Consider the following 22,741-nt stretch of genomic DNA (forward strand, 5'->3'; position numbering starts at 1 on the left):
GGCATCACAGAAAAAATGCAGCCCCCTGGACCAGCTGGTCCACCAGATCAGCAAAGGCAGGGTGGAGCTGCTCCCCCTCCAGGTCACGGTGCAAAGTTTAGCCCATTCCGTCGGAGTCTGCAACACCAGGGCAATGGTGATTACCAGCCTCAGTGTGTAAATAGAAAGTAATAACCGTGCTAATGGTACAGGAGAAAAGCAGCAACTTCAAGTGTGACCACACCCCAAGCAATATTTCTATAAAAAGTCGCGCTAACTTGAGTAATGGAAAATAAAGTCCATAAAGTCCATATAAATCAGGAACACAGTATCCAAACAAGCTCCCTATGGGTATACGCTTACCAGAGCTGGTAAATCAAAAGGCAGGTTCTCAGAAGCAAATCTCGTCCCTTTGATAGTAGACTGGAACCAATATCTCGCATAGACTCAATAAATTGGAGGAAAGATAAAAACGCAATAGCGTAAAACCCAACAAAAACGGATGAACAAATACACCAGAGTGAGTGACTAACAACTGGATGAATAGTGTGAACTCCAACAGTGTATGAAAATCAGAAAAGAGAAGAATGCTCTAAAAAGGGACACCTATAGGTACCCCTTACCAAAGTTAGCTGAAAAACATGCAGTCATATAGTGTGTGCAATCCTGTGACAGCCGGAGTCGCCTCTTACCACAGTGTAGAGATATGTTTGCCAATGTGAATGGAAAATCCTAAATAAGTGTCTTCTATGTAGATAACCACCACCAATATCACTCGCCTCTTACCAGATAAAAAATCAGATTTGAGCCAAATAAAGCAAGAGAGTCAAGTATGACAGGACGCCAGCCTTCACCAATAGGATTTGCCTCTTACCCTAAGGAGATGGTAAATGAGCCTATGGGAATGATGAGCTTCACGGAACCTGCAGTGGACTCCAGGGCGAGTGACTCCAATATAGCCAGGGTAATCACCACCAAATGAAAGAAAAGACCTCCATAGTGTAAAACCATACGATTTATTGAAGAGAAAAGAATAAAACTTACAGAAAACTCGTCCGCACTTCCTGGTCGCGATCGGATGACGTCAGTACGCCGTGTCCTTACGACGTTTCGTCACAGATGATGTTTTCAAAGGTCTCAGTGTGTACATACATATTGTGGGTCAAAGCCTCCGCCTTCCTGTCAGCTGGGTTTTTAAAGGCTGGGGACTCTTCAACCGGAATCATGGTTGCCTTGTTTAATCTGGAAACTGCATGGTCCACCACCGGTGGAACAGCCCACTTCTTAAGAAGGGACTCTTCATAGGGGCATCGGCCAGCAAATTGCTTAGGGACGCTTTGGTCGTCCCCACTCTTTAGTGACAATTTTGTCAAAATAGGAGGGGGAAGGCAACACCTTTGCCGCTCTGGATATCTTGTAAGTGCCAAAGGGAACCTGCGCCTCAGTCGCAGCTGCGTCCTCCATCTTTAAGGTCTCACACGCAGATGCAATCAGTATGTCCACCAGCGCCTTTTCGTATGCAGTTGCAGAAGTGAAGGAATCATCCTCACTATCTGAGGATTCAGGGCATGTGGTTGCAGACCCAGCAGGGTGACCCACGTCTGCGGCGGCTGAATCTGATTCAGGGACTGATGAAACAGATGAGGCAGGGATCGCTTTTTGCTAGCCCGTCGCCCAAAAGCCACGTCCACCCGGGACACAAAGAACTCCAGGTGTATCGATGGATGGTTGGGACCCGGAGAGCCCTGCAGCCTCAGAGAGGGGATCAGGCGGGGAGATTTGCTCCAAAGACTCCATGAGTCACCAGGGGGACCCCACAGAAAAGTGTAAAACACTTCTAAGGGTCAATCCCCACTGCTCTGGCAGCACCAACCGATCCTCAGCAGAGAGGAAGAAGACCCCACCAGACTTACTACCCCGCAGAAACCAGGCACTGCAGCCACCAGGAGAATTTGCACTGCACGTGCGGCAATCAGGAAATGAAAGGATCCAGGAGTCAGCACCGGGGGATAAGGAAGGGCTCCCACCGCCGAAAACGCTGCCCAGAAGGCTCCACAGACAAGACTTACGTTGTTTTCTTTGGCAAATCACTGCAAAATGGCCGCTGGACTACACAAACATGGCCGCCCTGCATTGCAGCACAAGGTAACAAAATGGCGACCTCGTGTGGCACCATGAGGCTCCCAGGGACCCAGGAGGGATCCCTAGGCCTCAAGGACAGACACAGGCAGGACAAGAGGCCCTGGCAGGAGTCTCCACCAGGGCAGCCTCCCCTGCACAGATGATCATCCGAGCGCCGGTGGCGCACCCCCTCCACCCCCATCATGGCGCCCTGCCCCTACCCCAGGAGGTGGACAAGACCACCCACAAAGCCCCAGCAAAAGTAGAGGGGGGGGGATGGGGGGGACAGATGAGGGGGTGCCTGATGGGAAGGAGGGGAACCCGGGGATCCGACAGTCCCATGGAGGGGCCCACGTCCACCCCAAAACCCTCCAGGGGAGAGGGGGACAGCTACTTACCATACCAGGAACCAGGCGGCACCGCTCCAGACAAAGCCCCTCGCCATCGAAATGGGGGGGCTGTCAACCAGGAGATATGTTGCGACTCTGGCTGAGACCCGGTCGTATGCGACCTCGCGAGGTGTTTAACTTGCAGGCCAGCTCCCGTCTGGTGGGGCTATTTTGCAGCTGACTTAGCGCTCGCTAGCCAGACTGGGGTGACCACTGGATCTAGATGATCCAGCCCATCGCCTAGTCCGGCAGTTTATTGTAGATCTCACAGGAAAAAATCTATCTAAAAAGAAAACAATTGCCAGGACCAGAGATCCCAGCAAGGAACTAGGTCCTTACTCCTGACTAGGCAGGAAAAAACTGAATACCTATAGCAGAGAGAGGGAGTAAACACCCTGGGGCTGCTGATAGGCATAGCCAGACTTTCTTTCTGCCTAGTGTCCTACTCCTGTAGGGGGCAGTATAACCCAATGGTTAAGAAGATCAGGAGCTGTGTCCGTCAATGAACGAAACAGAAAACGGAAAATTCCTATCAGATACTTACCGTAATTTTCCTTTCCTGATGGTCTCCATGGCAGCCTACGTGTGGGTTAACCCCGCCTCCTCTCCAATGGTATAGGACCCCCCTCTATAAATTTCAGCTTGCAGGCACAGCCAGTGTTCCATATCTTAGCCGAATCCAAGACCAGAGGGTGGGACCTCCGGCTGCCATGGAGACCATCAGGAAAGGAAAATTACGGTAAGTATCTGATAGGAATTTTCCGTTTTCCTGACAGTCTCCATGGCAGCCTACGTGTGGGAAATAACTAGCCCAAACCACACGGGTGGGAACGTTTCAAATCAAATTTTACTTCAAATTATTAGCAGACAAAACAGTCAAGCCAAAATTAACTGAAGATAAGGAGGCTGGCTCCAAACAATAATGTGTCATAAACGTATTTACAGAAGACCAGGAAGCCGCTCTGCAGACTACTTCTGGTGCAACATGATGTAAAGCCGCCCAGGACGTTGAGATGCTTCTCGTTGAGTGGGCTGTCACCGCCTCCGGAGGAGCCAAACCCTCTACACAGTAAGCTCGTTGAATAGCAGACACAATCCAGGCTGCAATGGACCTTGACGAGGCCCGCTTTCCTCTATTTTTGCCTGAGAAGAGGACGAAGAGGTTATCCGATTGTCTGAAGGAAGATGTTGACTGAAGATATTCCATTACAGTCTTCCCTACATCCAAGGGATGAGGTTCATTATCCTCAGAAGGTAGGAAGCACAATCTCCTGGTTTTCATGAAAAACCGATGATACCTTTGGATTGGAATTGAGCATCGGGATTAGGACCACTCGATCCGGAAAGAACGTGAGGAAAGGTTCTTTATGACCAAGGGAACTGATCTCAGAGACCCTTTTGGCTGAAGTGATTGCCACTAAAAAGGCTGTCTTAATGGTAAGTTCTCTGATAGAGATGGAGTCCGTCAAACTAGTTCTTGAAAGGACATTAAGGACAAGAGGAAGGTCCCATTTTGGAAACTTTGGCTTCCTCTGAGGTCTGAGTCTGACCGCACCTTTGAAAAATTGTTGTATGAGTACATGCTTGGCCTAGGGGAACCCTGAGAACACCGATAAGGCTGATATTTGCACCCTGAGAGTCCCAACTGAGAGAGATTTATCCAGTCCCGCTTGAAGGAACTTCAGCACTTCTTGAACTCCAAAATTCGAGGAAGAGTTTCCCTCCGGGTACGTGAATTCTAAGAATCTAGACCAGACTCTGCAGTAAACTCTGTTCGTGCTAGGTCTCCTGGAGTTCATCAAAGTAGGGATTGCCCCAGGAGGGCATCCGAGTGACTCCAACCTCTCAAGAACCAGACCGTTAACCTGAGCAGAGCAGGGCAGGGGTGTAATGTTGTTCCCTGCGAGAGAAGGTCTGGTTTGAGGGGCAGGGAAATCAGGCTCCGATAACTGAGCTGCAGGAGAAGTGGGAACCAGGGCCTGTTTGGCCAATGAGGGGCCACCATGACGATCTCCACATCTTCTGCTTGGAGTCTCTGAAGAAATCTGAGGATTATGGGAAACGGGGGAAAAGCATATGCCCTGCTGAATTCCCATCTGTCGGTCAGAGCGTCTGTCCCGCAGGATTGGTGACACCTGCTGCGTGTGAAGTACCGGTCCAGCTTGTGGTTGCATGGAGATGCAAACAGGTCTACTTTGGGTGAGACCCCTAGTGACAGAATCCACTTGAATGAGTCGATGTGGAGAGACCACTCGTTGTGATTCAACTGGACTCTGGAAAGGAAATCTGCCTGGACATTCTGTGGCCCCAGAATGTAGGCCGCCGAGATGTTGGACAGATGGGCTTGGGCCCATGTCATGATTGGGTCTACTTCTTGAAGAAGGGAGAGACTTCTGGTTCCGCCTTGTCTCTTCACATAAGCCACTGCCGTGGTGTTGTCCATTCGAAGAAGCACGGATTTGCCTTCTATTAGGTGGTGGAAAGCTTGAAGAGCTAGAAAAGCCACACTGAGCTCCAGGATGTTGGAGACCAGGGAGTGGGCTTGTGGAGGCCATCTCCCTTGAGCCACCTCTGCCATGCAATGGGCTCCCCAACCAGAGTTGCTAGCGTCGGTTGTAATGATGACCCAAGTGATGGGAACTAGAGAATGGCAATTGAGCAGGTTCTTGCGTTGGAGCCACCATAATAACCTGCTTCTCATGCTGTGGGAAATAAAGATATGCTGCTCGCGTTCCTCCGGATTCCACTGCAGAAGGAAGCCCCTTTGAAAGGGCCGCATTCGCCACAGTGCCCACTTGACCATAGGGGCCGTTGAGACCATAGTGCCGATGATCTTGAGACACTGGGATGCCGTCAGAAAAGAGGAGGAGAGGGCTGGAAGGATCCTCTCCCGAACCACTGGGATTTTCTCTAGAGGCAGAGAAAGTGTATTCTGAACGGCGTTGAATTGAGCCCCTAGATAGACCAGATGTTGAGCGGGCTCCAGATGACTTTTTTGTAGATTCAACAACCATCCGAACTCCATGAGAGTTGTGGTGACCAGGTCCCTGTGGGACAAAAGTTGATCCCTGCTTTGTGATAACAGTAGAAGATCGTCTAAGTAGTGATGTGACGTACACCTTTGGTCCTGATTAGAGCTACCACAGCCAGAAGGACCTTGGAAAACACCCTTGGGGATGTGGACAGGCCAAAAGGAAGGCAGATGAACTGGAAGTGCTGATGTTCTATCGCGAAACGAAGGTACTTGTGGAAGTTCACTGCTATAGGCACGTGGAAATACGCGTCTTTGAGATCTATTGAAACCAGCCAGTCTCCTGGAAGCACTGCTTTCTGAATGGTAGATAAGGTTTCTATTTAGAACTTTTCGTTCTTTATGAACCTGTTGAGATAGGTGAGATCTATTACAGGGCGCCAAGATCCATTCTTTTTCTGTACTAGAAAGAGGGGCGAATATACGCCTTGGAATCTTTCCTGCACGGGCACCAGAACTATTGCGCCCTGAGCCACCAAAGTGCTTACATAGTCGAGCAAAACACTTCTTTTCTCGTCCTGAGAGGGCAAGCGAGTGGGAATGAACCTGGAAACGGGATCTGCCGAGAAAGTCCATGTGTGTCCTATGGACACTGTCTTGATGGTCCAGAAGTCTGAGATTGAGGCCGCCCAGACACGCTGAAAGTGGAGCAGGCGCGCCCCCACCTGGCATGTCTGAACGGGCCCAATTTCAAAAAGACTTTGAGGTTTCTTGCCCGGAAGGTGCTGAGCCTCTGACCGTCTTACGAGAGGATGCTTGGCTTCCTTTCCAATTTCTCCTATAATCTCGCCCAGGCCTGTATGAGCGGGCATCTCTTGAACGCTCTGCAAACTGCTTTCTTGGTTGCTGCTTCTTAGGGCCAAAGAGGCGCCTATCTTGGGGAAGGAAACCTGACTTTCCACCCGTCACTTTAGTAATTGCATTATCCAATTTGTTTCAGAATAAAGAAGATCCTTCAAAAGGGATTTTGCACCAAGCCTGCTTGGAGGCTGGGTCTGCCAAACCAGGGGCGCAACCACAGGGCCCGTTTGGCTGTGACAGAAGCCAACATGGATCTGGATAAGAGACGTAACACATCAATGGATGCTTCTCCAAGAAACACAGAGGCTAACTTCAGTTCCTGAACAGGAGAGTTTTCTACTGCATCTTCAGACACTCCTTAATTTCAGTTCGACATCAGAAACCCAGGTTTCCATGGCCTTAGACATGGCTGCTAATGCTAGCACAGGTTTACAAGCCGCGACGGCCGTGATATAGATTCTTTTTAAATCTAGATCCATTTTCCTGTCCAGAGGGTCTTTAAAGGAAACCGCATCGTCCAGTGGTAGGGTAACATGTTTTGCTAGTCTGGAGACCGCGGCATCGACTAGAGGAGCCGATTCCAGATGACTGACCTCCTCTGGTTTAAAGGGATACAATTTAGCCAATTTACAGGATAAGGAAGCTTTGCCATCCCCTCTACTCCATTTTTCCAGAATGACATCCTTTAATTCTGAAAGGAGCGGAAAGTTTAGCCGCTCTTTCCCCAGGTGTTTGAAAAACCTTCTCTGTTTCGTTTGTGGGGTAATGGGATCTTCCCATTTCAGAGCCTCTTTGACTGCTCTTATGAGAGGTGAAACAAGGGCGAAATCAAAGCCCCCAACTGCACCTTCCTCTTCTTCCGAATCACTTTCTGAGGATTTTCCGGAAGTGAAGCTTGGTTGAGAGGGACCTTGCTCTTCAGGAGCCTCAGCAGGAGAGCTGGGAGTAGCAGGCCCAGGTGTGGGACTAGCACCCCACTCTTTCATGGATTGTTGGACAATCCGTTTCACCAGGGATTCCAATCTCTGATCTTCAGACTCTCTCTCACCAGAAGCACGAGCAAAACAGGGCTCACAAAGGGACTTGTCCTCCGGGACATGCGCCCCACAACCCCAGCAGGCTCTCTGGGCCGTATGGCTACTGTGGCGGTGTGTGCGGTGTCTGGAGGAGGAATTTGAGCGTCTCCTTTCATGCCTGTTCCCTGATGGAGACTCACAGTGTCTTAGTTACATAGTTACATAGTTAGTGAGGTTGAAAAAAGACATAAGTCCATCCAGTTCAACCTATGATGTGTGTGTGTGTTTGCTTTTAACCGTACATTGTATACCCCTGTATGTTGTGGTCTTTAAGGTGTCCATCCAATAGTTTTTTGAAACTATCAATGCTCCCCGCTGATACGACTGCTTGTGGAAGAGAATTCCACATCCTTACCGCTCTTACAGTGAAGAACCCCTTACGCACTTTAAGGTTAAACCGCCTTTCCTCAAGTTTTAGTGAGTGGCCACGTGTCTTATTGTATTTCCTTTCTCTGAATAGTTTGTTCCTTATGCTAGGATCGCCAGTACAGTATTTGTACATTGATATCATATCCCCCCTCAATCGTCTCTTATCCAGAGAGAATAGGTTCAGTGCTTGTAGTCTTTCCTCATAGCTGATGTCCTCCATTCCCCTAATTATTTTTGTTGCCCTTCTCTGGACTTTCTCCAGTTCCAGCACATCCTTCCTGAGGACCGGTGCCCAGAACTGGACAGCATACTCCAGATGTGGCCGGACCAGAGTCTTGTAGAGTGGAAGAATAATCTCTTTATTTCTGGAGTGAATCCCCTTTTTTATACAACCCAGTATTCTGTTGGCTTTGCTTGCGGCGGCTTGGCATTGCATGCCACTGCCAAGCCTGTTGTCTACCAGTACCCCCAGGTCCCTTTCCATCCTAGACTCACCCAGAGGTTCCCCCCCTAGTGAGTAGCTTGCTTTCTGGTTTCTGGCCCCCAAGTGCATTACTTTACATTTTTCTACATTAAATCTCATCTGCCATGTAGTTGCCCACCCCGTTATTTTGTTCAGGTCTGCTTGCAAGATTTCCACATCCTGCATAGAAGATATTGGCATGCCTAATTTAGTATCATCTGCAAATACTGAGATTGTACTAGATATCCCCTCCTCTAGATCATTTATGAATAAATTAAACAGGATTGGTCCCAGGACAGAACCCTGGGGGACCCCACTTTCCACACCTACCCAATCCGAGTACTCCCCATTAATCACCACCCTCTGTACTCTCCCCTGGAGCCAGTTCTCTATCCAGGTACTCACCTTATGGTCCATACCTACCTTCCTTAGTTTGTACAGTAAGCGTTTGTGGGGAACGGTGTCAAAGGCCTTTGCAAAGTCCAGATACACCACATCCACAGGCTTACCTTTATCTAAGTGGCAGCTCACTTCATCGTAGAAGGTTAATAGATTGGTTTGGCACGAACGATTTTTCATGAATCCATGCTGATTACTACTTATAATACCGTTTTCATTACTAAAGTCTTGTATGTGGTCCCTTATCATCCCCTCCAAAATTTTGCAGACTACTGATGTTAGGCTGACCGACCTATAGTTACCCGGATATATCTCGGCCCCTTTTTAAATATTGGTACCACGTTGGCTTTTTTCCAATCAGCTGGCACCATACCCGTCTGTAAACTATCCTTAAAGATCAAGAATAATGGTCTGGCAATCACCTGGCTGAGCTCATTAAGAACCCTTGGGTGCAAGCCATCCGGTCCCGGGGATTTATTTATGTTAAGTTTCTCTAGTTTAGCTCTAAGTCTATCCTCTGTTAGCCATGGCGGCACTTCCTGAGGTGTATTATTTAGTTCGGCCTTACAAGCGGGGTTCGTGTAGCCCCCCGATTCCTTGAAGAAGATTCTCTTTGTGGCCTGACAGGGTCTCTTTCTTGACCAGACCTGGAAGAGCTGGGAGAAAGAGAAATCCAGGGAGAGACAGGATTTAGCCATGAATCATGAGCCAGCATCCCTCCCTTCATATCCCCCTAGGATGTACCAGCACTCACCTGTTGTGAGAGGGCTGGCCACAAGGGGGTGGTGAAGCAGGATCCATGTTTCAGGCAAAACCAAAACTGACAAGGAAATAGAGAGCATACAGCGGATCACTACAAGGTAACAAGGAACACTCAGGTGTCATCTTAATATGCATCCAACCACTCCCCCCCCCTCTGCACACCGCCAAAAGGTATACAGCATCCGGCCCCACATACCTGGATTCACAACGGACAAGGTACCGGGAAGATGTTGCTATGCCCACAGTGCTTCCCATTTGCACTGGAGCTGACAGGCGGTTAAATTTTCGCGGCAGGATGACGTCAGCGGTGACCGGCCGCAATCGCAAGTGCGCATGCGCGGACCGGGCCTCGCTTCTGATCGCGGCGAGGTGCGCATGCACAGGCAGAGAGCGGAGCTCCATTCCCACACAGTGCATGCATCCACCGGACTGAACGGAGGGGGAGCAGGAAGGAGATGGCTGGAACGCAAGGAGCGTTCCAGCCGCCATTGGGCCACCAGGGATAGCAAAGAAAGTAGTTTAAGACACACAAATATAACAAATACGCTGCCATGGAGGAAGATAAATCTTCAGACCGTCAGGATATCCGTCGGCCATCCGAAGCACCGCACAGTTATCAGCCAAAGGGGATTTTTGAATGTCACTCACCCGCCCATGGCTGGGCCCTGGACATAGACACCGACTTTCATTCTGAGGTAAGCCGACCAAATTTCAACAGGAAACAATCCAAATAGGGTCCTTGGAGGAGGACAAAAAAGGAACACTGGCTGTGCCTGCAAGCTGAAATTTATAGAGGGGGGTCCTATACCATTGGAGAGGAGGCGGGGTTAACCCACACGTAGGCTGCCATGGAGACTGTCAGGAAATGAAGTGTGTAATCAGAGATTAGGTGCCTCTAAAACAAAAAGGCTGGGAATCAAGATGGGTAAAGTCTGAATCAGATAGCGTAGTTGCTGCAGCACATTGTTTAATTATTTTGCACCTACCTGACCAGGAGATTGTACCCTGGGACCAAACTTGAAGGTTCCGTTTAGTTTTTTTCTGAAAGGGTGGGCTTCGGCTTTGTTTCAATTTACTCAGTGGCATTATGAAAGTGTTTAATCATTTGATTTGCAATCGTATAGTGTGTTCTAAATAACATTATCATTTTGGCTATATTTGATTTGACCTAATACAATTGGGCTGATTTACTAAAACTGTAGAGTGCAAAATCTGGGGAAGCTCTGCATAGAAACCAATCGGATTCCAGTTTTTTTTTTTTTTGTCAAAGCTTAATTGAACAAGCTTAAAATAGAAGCCGATTGGCTATCATGCACAGCTGCATCAGACTTTGCATTCTCCAATTTTAGTACATTAACCCCAGTATGTGCTATAGCTGCTAAGAACAAGATACCAACGCTCATCAACAAGATTACACTAGAGCTTCACACCCAAAATTTTCCTCAAGGGTTCTAGAAATAGATTCTCATTTTTTTAGGGGGCTGATGGAAGGGAGAATGACAAAGAAAAAAATATGACATCTTTTTTAACCCTGAAAAGTGACAATCGTGTCTTCTGTTTCACCTGAAGGAAAGCCCCTTTCTGATAAAATGTATGTTAATGATTACTTATTACAGGTCCTTTAACATTAGAGGCCTATTGTGTCACAAGTGACAATGAACAGCATATAGACTGTTAATAACTCCTACAATGGCATCTGTTGGCCTCTGTCAAAGGAAAGCTGTATGAATTGTTTTGGAAGTTTTCAGCTGTTCCTCCTGTTAATGATTACCCTACCGATATAGGCATTGGTGTCAAGTGTCATATCTCTTGCATACTTGTAGGATATGAACAGCTGTTAGAGTTGGTGGGGAAATATCTATAGGCAGTTGATCAGGTCACAGGTGGCTCAATAACTACAAGTAGTGTTGAGCGAACACGGACTGTATTATTCGTGTTCGTACCGAATAATTGGATTTTTTGTACCCGAACACGGACACGGACACTTTACTGTATGTTCGGGTAAAAATCCGTGTTCGGTCGTTTTATTTCCGGGTTTTGCATGCTTTGGCGCTCTTTTCATGGCGGGCTTTCAACAGCCAATCAACAATCGTTTAACTGGTGTGCCTTAAGCCATCCCAGCCATGCCTGCAAATGTCTCAGTAGCTGTGATTGGCCGTCTGAAGCATGTGACCAAGTCTTTATAAGTTCGAGGCAGCCGCAGCGGCGTCATTATGCTGCTTAGATTCAGGGACAGAGCACACATCAACGTGCTGGCTGCTGATTAGGGAAAGATAGGCAGGAAAAAACCATTTGTGTCCGGATAGAATTGAGGGACAGGTCGGAGTGTTTAGGCAGGGCGAGTTGTAGGCATTTTAGGGATAGAGTCTGCTGAATTATAGGGTCAGTGTCTTCTACAAACTACAATCGATATTGCTGTGTGGGGGGTGGGGTCTGCACTCAATCCTGATCTACGATCTCTTCTCAATCCTGTTAGGGACAGAGTCTGCTGAATTTTAGGGAAACTGTGTTCTACAAACTACAATCGATATTGCTGTGTGGTGTGGGATTGGAGATAGGCAGGTGTCAGTGATCCACATCCATTTTTCTGTGTGTGAGCTGCAGTGAACACAATCTTTTTGGGCTGCAGTGAACACAATCTTTTTGGGCTGCAGTGAACACAATCTTTTGGGCTGCAGTGAACACAATCTTTTTGGGCTGCAGTGAACACAATCTTTTTGGGCTGCAGTGAACACAATCTTTTTGGGGTGCAGTGAACAAAATCTTTTTGGGGTGCAGTGAACACAATCCTTTTTGGTGTGCAGTGAACACAATCTTTGTGGGGTGCAGTGAACAAAATCCTTTGTGGGGTGCAGTGAACACAATCTTTTTGGGGTGCAGTGAACAAAATCCTTTTTGGGGTGCAGTGAACAACATCCTTTTTGGGGTGCAGTGAACACAATCTTTTTGGGGTGCAGTGAACAAAATCCTTTGTGGGGTGCAGTGAACACAATCTTTTTGGGGTGCAGTGAACACAATCTTTTTGGGGTGGAGTGAACAACATCCTTTTTGGGGTGCAGTGAACAAAATCCTTTTTGGGGTGCAGTGAACAAAATCATTTTTGGGGTGCAGTGAACACAATCTTTTTGGGGTGCAGTGAACACAATCTTTGTGGGGTGCAGTGAACACAATCTTTTTGGGGTGGAGTGAACAACATCCTTTTTGGGGTGCAGTGAACAACATCCTTTTTGGGGTGCAGTGAACACAATCTTTTTGGGGTGCAGTGAACACAATCTTTGTGGGGTACAGTGAACAGAATCTTTGTGGGGTGCAGTGAACACAATCTTTGGGGGGTACAGTGAACACAATCTTTGTGAGGTGCAGTGAACACAATCTTTGTGGGGTGCAGTGAACACAATCATTGTGGGGTGCAGTGAACTCAATCTTTGTGGGGTACAGTGAACACAATCTCATACTTCTGAAGGTTTGAGGGTGCTGCCTGTTCCATACTCCCCCTACTCCTCATCTAGCCTTTTAGGGGTACAAACAATAGTAATTGGGGCCTAGTGTGGTTGTGTACGTGTGATATACATACACTTTTTTGGGATCATATTTTCTATTCCGCTATTTAATCAAAAACCTTTGGGGATCAGTTAAATTGGGGGATAGTCTGTGTTGGTACGTGTGAGAGAGATCCACCTTTCCAAGTTGTTGGGGTTCATCTCATACTTCTGAAGGTTTGAGGGTGCTGCCTGTTCCATACTCCCCCTACTCCTAGCCTTTTAGGGGTACAAACAATAGTAATTGGGGCCTAGTGTGGTTGTGTACGTGTGATATACATACACTTTTTTGGGATCATATTTTCTATTCCGCTATTTAATCAAAAACCTTTGGGGATCAGTTAAATTGGGGGATAGTCTGTGTTGGTACGTGTGAGAGAGATCCACCTTTCCAAGTTGTTGGGGTTCATCTCATACTTCTGAAGGTTTGAGGGTGCTGCCTGTTCCATACTCCCCCTACTCCTAGCCTTTTAGGGGTACAAACAATAGTAATTGGGGCCTAGTGTGGTTGTGTACGTGTGATATACATACACTTTTTTGGGATCATATTTTCTATTCCGCTATTTAATCAAAAACCTTTGGGGATCAGTTAAATTGGGGGATAGTCTGTGTTGGTACGTGTGAGAGAGATCCACCTTTCCAAGTTGTTGGGGTTCATCTCATACTTCTGAAGGTTTGAGGGTGCTGCCTGTTCCATACTCCCCCTACTCCTAGCCTTTTAGGGGTACAAACAATAGTAATTGGGGCCTAGTGTGGTTGTGTACGTGTGATATACATACACTTTTTTGGGATCATATTTTCTATTCCGCTATTTAATCAAAAACCTTTGGGGATCAGTTAAATTGGGGGATAGTCTGTGTTGGTACGTGTGAGAGAGATCCACCTTTCCAAGTTGTTGGGGTTCATCTCATACTTCTGAAGGTTTGAGGGTGCTGCCTGTTCCATACTCCCCCTACTCCTAGCCTTTTAGGGGTACAAACAATAGTAATTGGGGCCTAGTGTGGTTGTGTACGTGTGATATACATACACTTTTTTGGGATCATATTTTCTATTCCGCTATTTAATCAAAAACCTTTGGGGATCAGTTAAATTGGGGGATAGTCTGTGTTGGTACGTGTGAGAGAGATCCACCTTTCCAAGTTGTTGGGGTTCATCTCATACTTCTGAAGGTTTGAGGGTGCTGCCTGTTCCATACTCCCCCTACTCCTAGCCTTTTAGGGGTACAAACAATAGTAATTGGGGCCTAGTGTGGTTGTGTACGTGTGATATACATACACTTTTTTGGGATCATATTTTCTATTCCGCTATTTAATCAAAAACCTTTGGGGATCAGTTAAATTGGGGGATAGTCTGTGTTGGTACGTGTGAGAGAGATCCACCTTTCCAAGTTGTTGGGGTTCATCTCATACTTCTGAAGGTTTGAGGGTGCTGCCTGTTCCATACCCCCCCTACTCCTCATCTAGCCTTTTAGGGGTACAAACAATAGTAATTGGGGCCTAGTGTGGTTGTGTACGTGTGATATACATACACTTTTTTTGGATCATATTTTCTATTCCGCTATTTAATCAAAAACCTTTGGGGATCAGTTAAATTGGGGGATAGTCTGTGTCGGTACGTGTGAGAGAGATCCACCTTTCCAAGTTGTTGGGGTTCATCTCATACTTCTGAAGGTTTGAGGGTGCTGCCTGTTCCATACCCCCCCTACTCCTCATCTAGCCTTTTAGGGGTACAAACAATAGTAATTGGGGCCTAGTGTGGTTGTGTACGTGCGAGATACATACACTTTTTTTGATCATATTTCCTATTCCGCTATTCAATAAAAACCTTTGAGGATCAATTGAATTGCGGGATAGTCTGTGTCGGTACGTGTGAGAGAGATCCACCTTTCCAAGTTGTTGGGGTTCATCTCATACTTCTGAAGGTTTGAGGGTGCTGCCTGTTCCATACTCCCCCTACTCCTCATCTAGCCTTTTAGGGGTACAAACAATAGTAATTGGGGCCCAGTGTGGTTGTGTACGTGTGATATACATACACTTTTTTGGGATCATATTTTCTATTCCGCTATTTAATCAAAAACCTTTGGGGATCAGTTAAATTGGGGGATAGTCTGTGTCGGTACGTGTGAGAGAGATCCACCTTTCCAAGTTGTTGGGGTTCATCTCATACTTCTGAAGGTTTGAGGGTGCTGCCTGTTCCATACCCCCCCTACTCCTCATCTAGCCTTTTAGGGGTACAAACAATAGTAATTGGGGCCTAGTGTGGTTGTGTACGTGCGAGATACATACACTTTTTTTGATCATATTTCCTATTCCGCTATTCAATAAAAACCTTTGAGGATCAATTGAATTGCGGGATAGTCTGTGTCGGTACGTGTGAGAGAGATCCACCTTTCCAAGTTGTTGGGGTTCATCTCATACTTCTGAAGGTTTGAGGGTGCTGCCTGTTCCATACTCCCCCTACTCCTCATCTAGCCTTTTAGGGGTACAAACAATAGTAATTGGGGCCTAGTGTGGTTGTGTACGTGTGATATACATACACTTTTTTTGGATCATATTTTCTATTCCGCTATTTAATCAAAAACCTTTGGGGATCAGTTAAATTGGGGGATAGTCTGTGTTGGTACGTGTGAGAGAGATCCACCTTTCCAAGTTGTTGGGGTTCATCTCATACTTCTGAAGGTTTGAGGGTGCTGCCTGTTCCATACTCCCTCTACTCCTCATCTAGCCTTTTAGGGGTACAAACAATAGTAATTGGGGCCCAGTGTGGTTGTGTACGTGTGATATACATACACTTTTTTGGGATCATATTTTCTATTCCGCTATTTAATCAAAAACCTTTGGGGATCAGTTAAATTGGGGGATAGTCTGTGTCGGTACGTGTGAGAGAGATCCACCTTTCCAAGTTGTTGGGGTTCATCTCATACTTCTGAAGGTTTGAGGGTGCTGCCTGTTCCATACCCCCCCTACTCCTCATCTAGCCTTTTAGGGGTACAAACAATAGTAATTGGGGCCTAGTGTGGTTGTGTACGTGTGATATACATACACTTTTTTTGGATCATATTTTCTATTCCGCTATTTAATCAAAAACCTTTGGGGATCAGTTAAATTGGGGGATAGTCTGTGTTGGTACGTGTGAGAGAGATCCACCTTTCCAAGTTGTTGGGGTTCATCTCATACTTCTGAAGGTTTGAGGGTGCTGCCTGTTCCATACTCCCCCTACTCCTCATCTAGCCTTTTAGGGGTACAAACAATAGTAATTGGGGCCCAGTGTGGTTGTGTACGTGTGATATACATACACTTTTTTGGGATCATATTTTCTATTCCGCTATTTAATCAAAAACCTTTGGGGATCAGTTAAATTGGGGGATAGTCTGTGTCGGTACGTGTGAGAGAGATCCACCTTTCCAAGTTGTTGGGGTTCATCTCATACTTCTGAAGGTTTGAGGGTGCTGCCTGTTCCATACCCCCCCTACTCCTCATCTAGCCTTTTAGGGGTACAAACAATAGTAATTGGGGCCTAGTGTGGTTGTGTACGTGCGAGATACATACACTTTTTTTGATCATATTTCCTATTCCGCTATTCAATAAAAACCTTTGAGGATCAATTGAATTGCGGGATAGTCTGTGTCGGTACGTGTGAGAGAGATCCACCTTTCCAAGTTGTTGGGGTTCATCTCATACTTCTGAAGGTTTGAGGGTGCTGCCTGTTCCATACTCCCCCTACTCCTCATCTAGCCTTTTAGGGGTACAAACAATAGTAATTGGGGCCTAGTGTGGTTGTGTACGTGTGATATACATACACTTTTTTTGGATCATATTTTCTATTCCGCTATTTAATCAAAAACCTTTGGGGATCAGTTAAATTGGGGGATAGTCTGTGTTGGTACGTGTGAGAGAGATCCACCTTTCCAAGTTGTTGGGGTTCATCTCATACTTCTGAAGGTTTGAGGGTGCTGCCTGTTCCATACTCCCCCTACTCCTCATCTAGCCTTTTAGGGGTACAAACAATAGTAATTGGGGCCCAGTGTGGTTGTGTACGTGTGATATACATACACTTTTTTGGGATCATATTTTCTATTCCGCTATTTAATCAAAAACCTTTGGGGATCAGTTAAATTGGGGGATAGTCTGTGTCGGTACGTGTGAGAGAGATCCACCTTTCCAAGTTGTTGGGGTTCATCTCATACTTCTGAAGGTTTGAGGGTGCTGCCTGTTCCATACCCCCCCTACTCCTCATCTAGCCTTTTAGGGGTACAAACAATAGTAATTGGGGCCTAGTGTGGTTGTGTACGTGTGATATACATACACTTTTTTTGGATCATATTTTCTATTCCGCTATTTAATCAAAAACCTTTGGGGATCAGTTAAATTGGGGGATAGTCTGTGTCGGTACGTGTGAGAGAGATCCACCTTTCCAAGTTGTTGGGGTTCATCTCATACTTCTGAAGGTTTGAGGGTGCTGCCTGTTCCATACCCCCCCTACTCCTCATCTAGCCTTTTAGGGGTACAAACAATAGTAATTGGGGCCTAGTGTGGTTGTGTACGTGCGAGATACATACACTTTTTTTGATCATATTTCCTATTCCGCTATTCAATAAAAACCTTTGAGGATCAATTGAATTGCGGGATAGTCTGTGTCGGTACGTGTGAGAGAGATCCACCTTTCCAAGTTGTTGGGGTTCATCTCATACTTCTGAAGGTTTGAGGGTGCTGCCTGTTCCATACTCCCCCTACTCCTCATCTAGCCTTTTAGGGGTACAAACAATAGTAATTGGGGCCCAGTGTGGTTGTGTACGTGTGATATACATACACTTTTTTTGGATCATATTTTCTATTCCGCTATTTAATTTAACTGGGCCTCCATGCGAGACCTGTGTGCCTTGTTGCGCTGTTTTGAGTACTCCACCAACATGGCCAGTGGCAATGACGCCGTTCTCAGCTTAACTATCCCACTTCTATGCCTCCTTGAAAAAACAATTCGGGCGATGATGGAAGAGGATGTGGCACAGGATGAGGAGGAGGAGGAGGATGAAGAGGTAACATTTCCAAGGCTTTCAGGGCAGTCATTCGCAAGGGGCTCCGAGGGTGGGTTCCTGCACACGCAAACGCCAGGGACGCAATTGTCCAGCAGGGGCACAGTTCTGGAGGATGAGGAGGATGAGGAGGAGGAGGAGCTGGAGGAGGAGATGGAACCATGTTCACAGCAGGGTGGCACCCAGGCCAGCTCATGGCCATCACTGGTGCGTGGCTGGGGGGATACAGAGGACACGGACGATACACCTCCCACAGAGGACAGCCTTTCGTTGCCTCTGGGCAGCCTGGCACACATGAGCGATTACATGCTGCAGTGTCTCCACAACGACCGCCGAGTTGCCCACATTCTAACTTGTGCTGATTACTGGGTGGCCACGCTGCTGGATCCCCGTTACAAGGACAACGTACCGTCCTTAATTCACTCACTGGAGCGCGATCGCAAGATGCGCGAGTACAAGCGCACGCTGGTAGACGCCATGCTGCTGGCATTCCCATCTGACAGCGGGGCCACAGTGGAAGCACAAGGCAGAGGAGGAGGAGGAGGAGGTCGCCAACGCAACCAGGGCACCGCCAGCACCTCAGAAGGCAGGGTTAGCATGGCCGAAATGTGGAAAAGCTTTGTCAGCACGCCACAACAAACAGCAGCACCAGCAGCTCAGATGGAACGTCTTAGCAGGAGGCAGCATTTTACCAACATGGTGGAGCAGTATGTGTGCACACGCCTACATGTAGTGAATGACGGGTCTGCCCCCTTCAACTTCTGGGTCTCCAAATTGGGCACATGGCTTGAGCTTGCCCTTTACGCCTTGGAGGTGCTGGCGTGCCCTGCAGCCAGTGTATTATCTGAACGGGTATTTAGCACGGCTGGGGGCGTTATAACAGACAAGCGCAGCCGCCTGTCCAGAGACAATGTGGACAAGCTCACGTTCATTAAAATGAACCAGGCATGGATCCCACGGGACTTTTCCGTACCTTATGCAGAATAGCAATGGATACCGACCTTACCCACCCATTGTTCCATTTTTGCTCTTTCTCACTCTTTTGGGGTGTACCCTCATTTAAAATTTTTGAAAAGAAGCAGTGTTGGCTACCTCGTCCTCCTCCTCAGGGCCAGATTAATGTAGGGGCTATTGGAGCTGCAGCTCCAGGCCCCTACCTTTTATATAGGCCCCGGGTTGGCCATATTCACTGTTACCGCTCTTCTGTCACTTGTAAACACAGAAGTCTGGCTTCTATGCTCGCTTCCCCAGGCAGCACCCTCAGAACCTCCCCACACAGCGTGAAGGCCGGACAAGGAGGGACAGTTGGCGATGCATGGATGTGTTTATGGGCTTCAGAGACAGCATCCCATGTTGAATTAGGCATGCATGGCTGCACCCTTCCTCCTCTGGGTGCATGGCAAGGCACGGCCCTTAAGGCCCTTCAAAATCCTCAGCACCAAGCCCATGATGCTGTTAATCCGGCCCTGGTCCTCCTCCACCGCCGCTTCCACCTACACCGCCCATAGGTGTGCGCAGCCTATTGCATTAAGGTGTGCACCCCAAAGTTGAAATACACATGCATGTGTTTGCCAGCAGGGAGAGTAATGTATCGGGGCCATGTACCTGTAGGCAAGGAGAAATAGAGCAGAGCAGGTCCCAGGGAGATCTTTCCCATCTCCTCACTGGCAATGCTATGTGCCCTAGGTGATTAGGGTGTGCCCAGGCACACCCAGCACACCCTGTGCGCACGCCTATGTCACCGCCACATCCACCACCACCTCAACCTCCCTCCTACTCCATATGGGCCTTGTCCTTCAGAGATGAAGAAGAACATTGTTTTATTTTTCTGTTTTTTTTTTGTTGTTTTAAGTTATTTCCCTATCCACATTTGTTTGCAGAGCACTTGCCATGCTCTTAATTACGTTTTGCTGCCATTTGCAGCACTCTAGCCCTTTCCTTTGGTGTTTTAGAGCCATTTTAGTGCCTTAAAGTTCGGGTCCCCATTGACTTCAATGGGGTTCGGTGTCCGGGAAAAGTTCGGTAAAAGTCCGGGACACGGACCCGGACTTTTTTTTAAAGTTCGGCCGAACCCGTCGAACACGGACATCTAGGTGTTCGCTCAACCCTAACTACAAGTAATTCACTAGAAAGCTAGCATCATTTGGGATGGTTAGAGGCACTTACTGGCATACAGGATTGCGTTTTAAGCTATTAGGGTCTAACCCTTTTGTTGGTTATAAAGGAGCGCTGGAATGAGTATTGGCAGATGCCTCCTCACCCATCACTCTTTAGGAGATGCACTACATGGTCAAAATTTTGGCGATACCTATTTGAGCTTGTTGAACCCATTCCATAACAACCAGTATTAAGTTGAAGGTGGCCCAAACTTTGTGGCTAAAGTAACCTTCACTCTTATGAGAAGGCTTTCCACAAGTGTTGGGAGCGTGTCTGTGGGAATTTGTGCCCATTAAGCCAAAAGAGTAATTGCGAGATATTGTTCTGATGCTGGACAAGAAGACCACATTTGCAATCAACATTACAATTCATCCCAAAGTTCCTCTATACCAAACTTGTCAACCCATGTCTGTATGAACCTGGCTTTGTTACAATTGAGAAGTCAACTCTTTTCAGTCAATGTGAACAGGTTTATTTTAAAAATAAGTACAATAACCATCTTAAATACAAAAATATAAAATTAAGAAGGAATATGCCAATATTATTTAGTATAATTTAGTTGTGCTTTACATGTAAATATAACAAATTAAAAACACATTTAAATAGGATTGGCCTTACAATGCGAGTTAAGTAAGCACATTACCAGTGTAAGTTAACAAGTGGTCATATTTGAGTGTGTTGCTATCTTTTTCTTAAACACATCTGGAATCAAAGTTCTCCATGTGCAAAAAGCAATTTGTTTTATTTGTATATATCAAATATGGAAAGTTATGCTTAAAATTCAAGTGGTTTTAGAAATGCATGTGCATGCATGTGGAATGCCACTTTTGTTTATTACATATAATATAGTATATACTGCTTTATATCATTATTAGTACATATATGTACATCATACATAGTAGATTGGGATCTACTTTTTTAGACTCTCCAAATCTAATAAACAAAACATTTTTAAAGGATTCTACCATTTAAAAGAACATAAGCTAAAACAGCTGCTAATGAGACCACACTAGTGCAATACTAAAAATAATAATAATTCAGCACTTGGTCATACTTGCAATTCAGGACATACCATGGCCAATTAACTGTGGCTGGCTGGGGCGTAAGTTGATCATTACATTTTGTACTTAGCAGGTGGAAATTATCGGAATTTTCATTTTGATTCCCTCCCCAATAGTGACATAATCCAAGATAGCGTATTGTAAAGGAATTTACAAGGTGTTGGCTCTAACAACAGCCACCCATAGCCACATCCCTAAGTCAATTAAAGAAAAGATCAGGGGCGGTGGTCAACAATCTAGTCTAATCAACCCCAGACTGGTAACACATCACCCTGTATACATGGGATTTTAAACGGCTGTGGAGTGGTCTGTAATGAACATACGGACTCACTAAGTCACACTGTATCTTCTTATATGTCTTTTGCTATATAACCTTGACACATTGTATCTGTAATATTTCTTATGCTGTTTTTAATATGTATCGTTAATGCACTTTAATAAAGTAATATTTTTATATCAATTATCCGTATATTCATTACAGACCACCCCACAGCCATTTAAAATCCCATTTATACAGGGTGATGGGTTACCAGTCTGTGGTCGATTAGACTAGATTGTTGACCACCGCCCCTGATCTTTTCTTTAAGTGTATTGTAAAGGATTATAAACCTCATAAGGAAAGAAAACCTAGACTAAGAAGAAGTCATAATTCAATAAATTTTGATGATGTGAATTTATTCTATTCAGCTTAATGGTGAGTGATATCACAGAATAACATTAAGAATGTGGTCTGAGAACTAGGGAGTGGTCACTATCTATAAAGAACAGAAATGTCTCAGATAGCATCCTTCCTAGCACAATATCCCTTTTAAGCCCCGTACACACATTAGATCTCACCAATAATCTATGGGTCCAGTGTAAAGCCCCGTACACACCCGTCGAAAATTGGCAGGGAATTTTCGTCCAACGTCCGATCTGCCGATTTTCGGCTTGTTAGTATGATGCTTCCGACAACCGACTCCGACTTTTCGGCCGAAAAAAATCTGGTGTGCAGACTATAAAATTTTTGTCCGCCGTCAAAACACAGCCGATTTTCGTGCAGTCAGTACAGATTTCGACAGGGAAAAATCTGATGAGCAAGTCTGGGCATGCTCAGAGAAGAAAGAACACAAAGAAAGCAAACCAACACATGACATCACTTCTGAAGCAGATTTTTGTTGGGCGAGAAAATTCGTGTGCAGTCTAGGCACATTCCAACCAACAAAACACATCTGGACAAAAGACGGACGATCGGTCGGCCGATAATCGTTGCGTGTGTACGGGGCTTTAGGCTTAGCTAATTATTAACATAACAGGGGACAATAGCTGGTATTCTGAATCATATATTTTAAACAACATACGTTAATTATTTTTTTTCAGACAGGAAACAATACAATTTTTATCAATATTTTAAAACAAGTGGCACTCTCTAAACACACACTTCTTTAAGAAAAAATAATATAAAAAATATACTGAAATTCTTTATTAAAAGTGTATATAGTAATATATACAATAAAAATCTGGCTTTTCCAGAAAATCTTTAACAGTTTCACCAATATTAAAATATTCCATGTAACTAAAAT

At 46.1% G+C, this 22,741-nt stretch overlaps 1 long non-coding RNA gene across 1 annotated transcript in view; it reads left to right on the forward strand.

The window, feature by feature from the left end:
- Positions 1–22,741, forward strand: part of LOC309565122 — a 92,504-nt gene that overhangs the window by 68,679 nt on the left and 1,084 nt on the right. The gene's annotated exons all lie outside the window — the stretch shown is intronic.

This window comes from Pelophylax lessonae (assembly GCF_965119305.1).
Source record: "Pelophylax lessonae genome assembly, chromosome: 10".
Taxonomy (NCBI): domain Eukaryota; kingdom Metazoa; phylum Chordata; class Amphibia; order Anura; family Ranidae; genus Pelophylax; species Pelophylax lessonae.